At 35.5% G+C, this 6,750-nt stretch overlaps 1 pseudogene; it reads right to left on the reverse strand.

Moving 5' to 3' along the window:
- Window positions 1–6,028: 6,028 nt before the first annotated feature.
- Window positions 6,029–6,493, reverse strand: LOC101690079 (annotated as a pseudogene).
- Window positions 6,494–6,750: the final 257 nt, after the last annotated feature.

Here is a 6,750-nt window from a genome sequence, read left to right on the forward strand (position 1 = left end):
CTCCGTCTAGTTGTGCAGTTTGTTCTATCTGTTCTTGGGTCAATTTCTTGGGTATTCAGAATGATTTTATTGTTACCTAGCTGTGTTCCAGGGAAATGTCAAGCCTAGGGTCCTCCTACTATGCCACCAACTTAGCCTCCCAAAAGATAACAATTGTGTGCACTTTCTATTCACCTTTGCTTTGCATCCTCTGGTTCTTGTTCACAGTGGTATTTCAGTAAATATTTGTTGAAGTGTTTGAATTTCTATATTTACTATTAAGTATAGTCAAATCAATCATCCAGCCATTCAGCAACATTTACTAGAGATACAGCACTGAACATGATATATAATGAACAATATCTTTATCTTTCTTAATGTTTTCATCCTAATGGAACAGACAAAAAAATTCATTATATAATTTGCAGAGTGAAAAAGTGCTATGAAGGCTGGAAACTCCTTGAGAGCAGAGGCAGTGTTGGATTCATCGTATTTTGCCATAATGTCAATAAATTCAATAAATTCGTGTTATTGATGATTTTGAATGATTTCTGATTTAATAAAAAATGAATTAGTAACACTTTCATTTTATTGCACTTAACAGTTTTAAAGCATTTTTAAGGCTTTTCTGATTTGATACTATCAACATACTTGTGGACTAGATAGAATGGTTAGAGTTCCCATTTTATAAAATGAGGCAGATAAAGCCCAGGAAGCTTCCTTATTCAATGTTTAAAAGTGGTTCCCTCTTGAACCACTTTGAACCACTGGAAGTCTCAGCCTCAGCAATCAGACAACAAAAAAGAAATAAAAGGCATCCGAATTGGGAAGGGAGAAGTCAAACTTTCACTATTTGCAAGTGATATGATATTCTATGTAGAAAACCCAAAACACCCCACCAAAAAAATTGCTAGAACTGATTTGTGAATTCAGGAAAGTTGCAGGATATAAAATCAACAAGCATCATCAAAACATTTCTATACACCACCAACAAAAGAGATTGGCAAGGAAGCAGAGAAAGGAAGACTCTTATGCTGTTGTGAGAGTGCAAAGCGGTGCAGCCACTCTGAAATACAGTATGGAGTTTCTTCAAAAAGTCAAAAATAGAACTATCCTATAACCCAGCAATTGCACTGCTAGGTATTTACCCAAAGAATACACCTCATTCACCACATATGAGTGGTTCCCTCATTCATTTAAAAAAATTATTGATAGCCTACTCTATGAGAAAGCTATAAAGCTAAATAAGGCATGTTTCTAAGGAGCTTCTGATTGAGAGGGGTAAAAATGTATTAATTATAACCCAAGACAATACAAACACAGTGCATTAAGAAAGTTATCAACATGGCACTCTGGTAGTTCGGGGAGGAGAATCAGATAAAGTTTTAGGAAGAAGTTGAGCATTTAATCCAGGCCTGAATTTCCCCTCATTTATAATGGCAGTGTGGAGATTATTCAGATAAATTCCCATTGAGAGAAATGGCCCTATTTTTGTCTCACCCATTATATAAGGCATAACTATAAACCCATAGGACTGATTTTTTTCATGTGGCTCATTATAATAAAATATGTAACTTTTCAAAATTATTACTTTGAAGGGAGCTCCATTCCTTTGACTGTACAATACCAATACTTAATAGCAAATTAACACCTTATTTTTGGGCAAAGATGAATTTTGCTTAGCAAGAGTGTTATCCCTGATATGGTTGAAGTATATATTAGGAACTAAAAGGGCATAAAGTGATAGCATCTTAGAGCTGTAATATAATCTTTTATATCTTATCACCTCAAAGAAAAAGGTAGAGGGTGTTGGGGGCTAAACTGCTATGACAGACTCCTGGGAACTTCCTAAGTATAATAAAGTTCTTGTGTTCCCCAAAACAAGAGATCAATATAATAACATTTAAAATCAGATTTCATTTAAAAATCAGATTTCATAATTACAAATGTAAGAATATAAGACAAAGAATCTAAACAAGCTCTACTACCATCTTAGACCTTAGTAGTTTACAGAAAAAATAGTTGTACACAAATTGTGTGACTAAGCCAAATGTTTCAGTTAAGTCATATTTTAAAGATTAAAATACAGTATCTTAGAAATGTATGAAAAGATGTAAATCTTTAAAGTACTAATTAAAATGACTTTGGGAGCAAACAGCATGACATCTCATAAAGTCATTTCTCATTTAACTATTGATAAAGTGTATTTTTAAATAAGCTGATTTTCTACAACTTTTTTAGATAAATGTTTATTTTGTTTAAAGTTAATATTTAAATTCTACTTAGTTTATTGTAGGGTATTATTGGTTTCAGGTGTAGAATTTAGTGATTTATCACTTACATACAACACCCAGTGCTCATCATAACAAGTGCCCACCTTAATACACATCACCCATTTAGCCCATCCCCCACCCCCCTCCCCTCCAACAAGGCTATGTCCTCTATAGTTAAGTGTCTCATTTATGGTTTGCCTTCCCCCTTTTCTTTTTCCTTTTCCTCTATGTTCATCTGTTGTGTTTCTTAAATTCTGCATATGAATGAAATCATATATTTATCTTTATCTGACTGACTTATATCATTTGGCATAATACACTCTAGCTCCATCCCCATAAGTGCAAATGGCAAGATATTTTTTTGATGGCTGAGTAGTATTCCATTGTGTATATATTCCACATCTTTTTTTTTTATCCCTTTCATCACACAATGGACATTTTAGCTCTTTCCACAATTTGGCTATTGTTGATAATGGGGCTATAAACACTATGGTGCATATGCCCCTTCAAATAAGTATTTTTGTATTCTTTGGGTAAATACCTAGCAGTGCAATTGCTGGGTTATAGGTTAGTTCTATTTTTGACTTTTTGAAGAAACTCCATACTGCATTTCAGAGTGTCTGCACCGCTTTGCACTCTCACAACAGCATAAGAGTCTTCCTTTCTCTGCTTCCTTGCCAATCTCTTTTGTTGGTGGTGTATAGAAATGTTTTGATGATGCTTGTTGATTTTATATCCTGCAACTTTCCTGAATTCACAAATCAGTTCTAGCAATTTTTTTGGTGGGGTGTTTTGGGTTTTCTACATAGAATATCATGTCACTTGCAAATAGTGAAAGTTTGACTTCTCCCTTCCCAATTCGGATGCCTTTTATTTCTTTTTTGTTGTCTGATTGCTGAGGCTGAGACTTCCAGTACTATGTTGGAGCAAACTGGTGAGAATGGACATCTGGTGTTTCTGACCTAAGGGGAAAAGCTTTCAGGTTTTCCCCATTTAGCATGATATTAGCTGTGGGTCTTTTGTATATGGCTTTTATGATGCTGAGTTGGTTCCTTCTATCCCTACTTCCTTGAGCATTTTTATCAAAAGAAGATGTTTATAGCAGCAATGTCCACAATAGCCAAACTATGGAAAGAACCTAGATGTCCATCAACAGATGAATGGATCAAGAAGATGTGGTATATATACACAATGGAATACTATGCAGCCATCAAAAGAAATGAAATCTTGCCATTTGCGACAACATGGATGGAACTAGAGCGTATCATGCTTAGTGAAATAAGTCAGGCAGAGAAAGACAACTATCATATGATCTCCCTGATATGAGGAAGTGGTGTTGCAACATGGGGGCTTAAGTGGGTACGAGAAGAATAAATGAAAGAAGATGGGATTGGGAGGGAGACAAACCATAAGTGACTCTTAATCTCACAAAACAAACTGAGGGTTGCTGGGGGGAGGGGGGTTGGGAGAAGGGGGGTCGGGTTATGGATATTGGGGAGGGTATGTGCTTTGGTGAGTGCTGTGAAGTGTGTAAACCTGGTGATTCACAGACCTGTACCACTGGGGATAAAAATATATGTTTATAAAAAATAAAAAAATTATATTAAAAAAAAAAGAAGATGTTGTATTTTATGAAATGCTCTTTCTGCTTCTATTAAAAGGATCATACAGTTCTTATCCTTTCTTTTATTAATGTGATGTATCACCTTAATTACAGATATTGAACCACCCTGAAGCCCAGGAATAAATCCCACTTAATCAGGGTGAATAAATCTTTTAATGTACCATTGGATTGGATTTGCCAGTATTTTGTTGAGAATTTTTGCACCTATGTTCATCATGGATATTGGTCTGCAATTCTCCTTTTTGATGGGGTCTTTGGCATCAAGGTTATGCAGGTCTTGTAGAATCAGTTTGGAAGTTTTCCTTCCAATTCTAGTTTTTGGAACAGCTTCAGAAAAATAGGTATTAATTCTTTAAATGGTTAGTAGAATTCCCCTGGGAAGCCACACAACTACAAGAGTCACATAAAAGATTCGTAATCACAAATCACCATAACAAATACAATATTTTTAAAAAACTTTTTGAAATATCATGAGAATTAACAAAATTTGACACAGATGTAAACTGAGCAAATTCTATTTGAAAAATGGTGCTGATAATCTTGCTTGAAGCAGTGTTGTCACAAACCCCCAATCTATAAAGCATTCAATACCTGTGATGTGCAATGAAGCCATGTGCAATAAAATGAGATATGTCTGTAGTTGAAATCAATGACATGTTGCTTCATACCATGGACATAGAGGAAGTCATACTTAATGTCTTCTGAAAACAGAGGGCTTTGTTCCTTTTTTTGTTTGTTTTAACTTGTTCTTAAAAATTTAAGGTGTGAAGGTTTATTTGCACAGAAATTTATTTATTATTATTAGAGATTTATAAGGGGAGTAAACAACTATGTTTGATCGTTCCTAGGCAAGGTACTAGTTGCATAGATCACATCCCAATAGGATACCAATTTGAATAAAGAAAAAGATGTGGGAACTTTTTGCTATGGTTGTACTATTTAACTTGTCTAATGTGCAGCTCTGGCTCCTTTTATTGTATAGAAATCAAGAGTAAAACCATGTTTTGAAGGGGTGGGGGGTGGGAGGTCGGGGTACCAGGTGGTGGGTATTATAGAGGGCACGAATTGCATGAAGCACTGGGTGTGGTGCAAAAATAATGAATACTGTTATGCTGAAAATAAAAAAATAAATTTAAAAAAATAGTAAAAAAAATGGTTGCAAAGACAAAAAAAAAAGTAAAACCATTAGCAGCTCTATTTACTGCTGACTGACCATACTGCATCTGGGATATTATTTTTTTCAAGGTGCAAAAATCTTGGATATTCTTCTAGAAGAGAGTAGTCAGCCTCGTTTAAAGTCTGGTTAGGAAGTCAAATGTAGAATCTTTAGGATGAACCAGGGCATTTGACACAGAAAAATGCTTGTTCTGCATGGAAATTTGAGGTGTGGCTGGAGAGAGAGGCCATGCTTATTGCTTTCAAATATTTTTGGATATTTCACATACAAAACAGGAAGTTCTCTGTATCACTTAAGAGGTCAAAGTTTGGTTCAATTGGTAGAAATTACAGGAAATAAGAATTCAGTGCATTAGAATGATAAAGGGATGTCACAGTGGCAGAGATTGCATTCTTAAGGAGTGATCTCCCTTTCACTAGAAGTGTTCGAGTAGAAGCTGAAGGACTTTATGACAGTGAATATATATATATATATCACTGCAGGGACCTGTGGATGTATGTTAGTTATATATATTAAAATGAATTTTGTTTTTAGACAACCTACATGACATTTTTTCCTTGAAAACAATGCCTTTGCTCCAAATAAAATTGAGGTCAAGGAGTGCTTGTGCTTGAGTGGCCCAGTCAGTTAAACATCTGCCTTTGGCTCAGGTCATGATCTTAGGGTCCTGGGATAGAGGCCCAAGTCAGGCTCTATGCTCAGCCAGGAGTCTACTTCTCCCTTTCCCTATGACCCTACCCCCATCCCTGTGCTCATGCATGCTCTCTCTCTCTTTTTCTTTCTAATAAATAAAATATTTAAAATAAACAAATAAATTAATTAAATCAAATAAAATCTTTTAAAAACCAAGGTCAAAATAAGTGAAGAACTCAAGATGACATCAGTCCCATTTTTCTAAGTCCTGGTGTTTTGTGGATGAAGAACAGAAGCCAGTAACGACAATAGGTGATACATCTAAAGTAATCGTCAAATTCATTAATATTTTTCCATTTATAAACCATCCTTTAAAAAAAACAATATATGGGATCATACCATCCTCCTGGTAGCTCAGCAGAGCAACATGTCATCTGGATTCATGTTTTAACCTATAAGGAATTTGTCATTTTTGAAATTATTAAGGGTGTACAGCCCCTGTCATAAAATGTTTTACTCTTTCTAACTTCTGTTCTTCAAGTTTGCCTTTGATTAACTTCATGTAATCTTTGATGTAATTGTTTGTAGGCTTTTTTTGTAAAGCTGGTTTCCTGTAAATTAGTGTGCTTGTGGTACCCTTACTCTCTGGGACTTCAGTAGAGGCATTTGCACCATGAGCAAGTAATCAAGTTTACCCTCAGTTCTAAAGACCATCTTCTCCTCCACCTCCAGACACAGCCCATCTGGGATTTTGTAGATATCGGAGAACATCTCATCATGACTGATGAGGTCCCTGTAGATGATCATGACAGTGGCTGGAGTTGACAGATACACTAGCTTAGCAGGAGCAGGTTGTTCTCAACAAGCTTAGTGCAGCCAGAGCCACCTTTGCAGAAAACAGGCAGAAAAAATGCCAGTGATATTTGAAAGGATTTCTTTGTTGACTTAAACATTGATCTGAATCAGTTGCTTTCTTATACACTAACAACGAAAATATAGAAAGGGAAATTAGAGAATCAATTCCATTTACTATGGCACCAAGAACCATAAGATACCTGGGAATA

Source organism: Mustela putorius, unplaced genomic scaffold (assembly GCF_011764305.1).
Source record: "Mustela putorius furo isolate JIRA1106 unplaced genomic scaffold, ASM1176430v1.1 tig00000870_pilon_pilon_pilon, whole genome shotgun sequence".
In the NCBI taxonomy this organism is placed as follows: domain Eukaryota; kingdom Metazoa; phylum Chordata; class Mammalia; order Carnivora; family Mustelidae; genus Mustela; species Mustela putorius.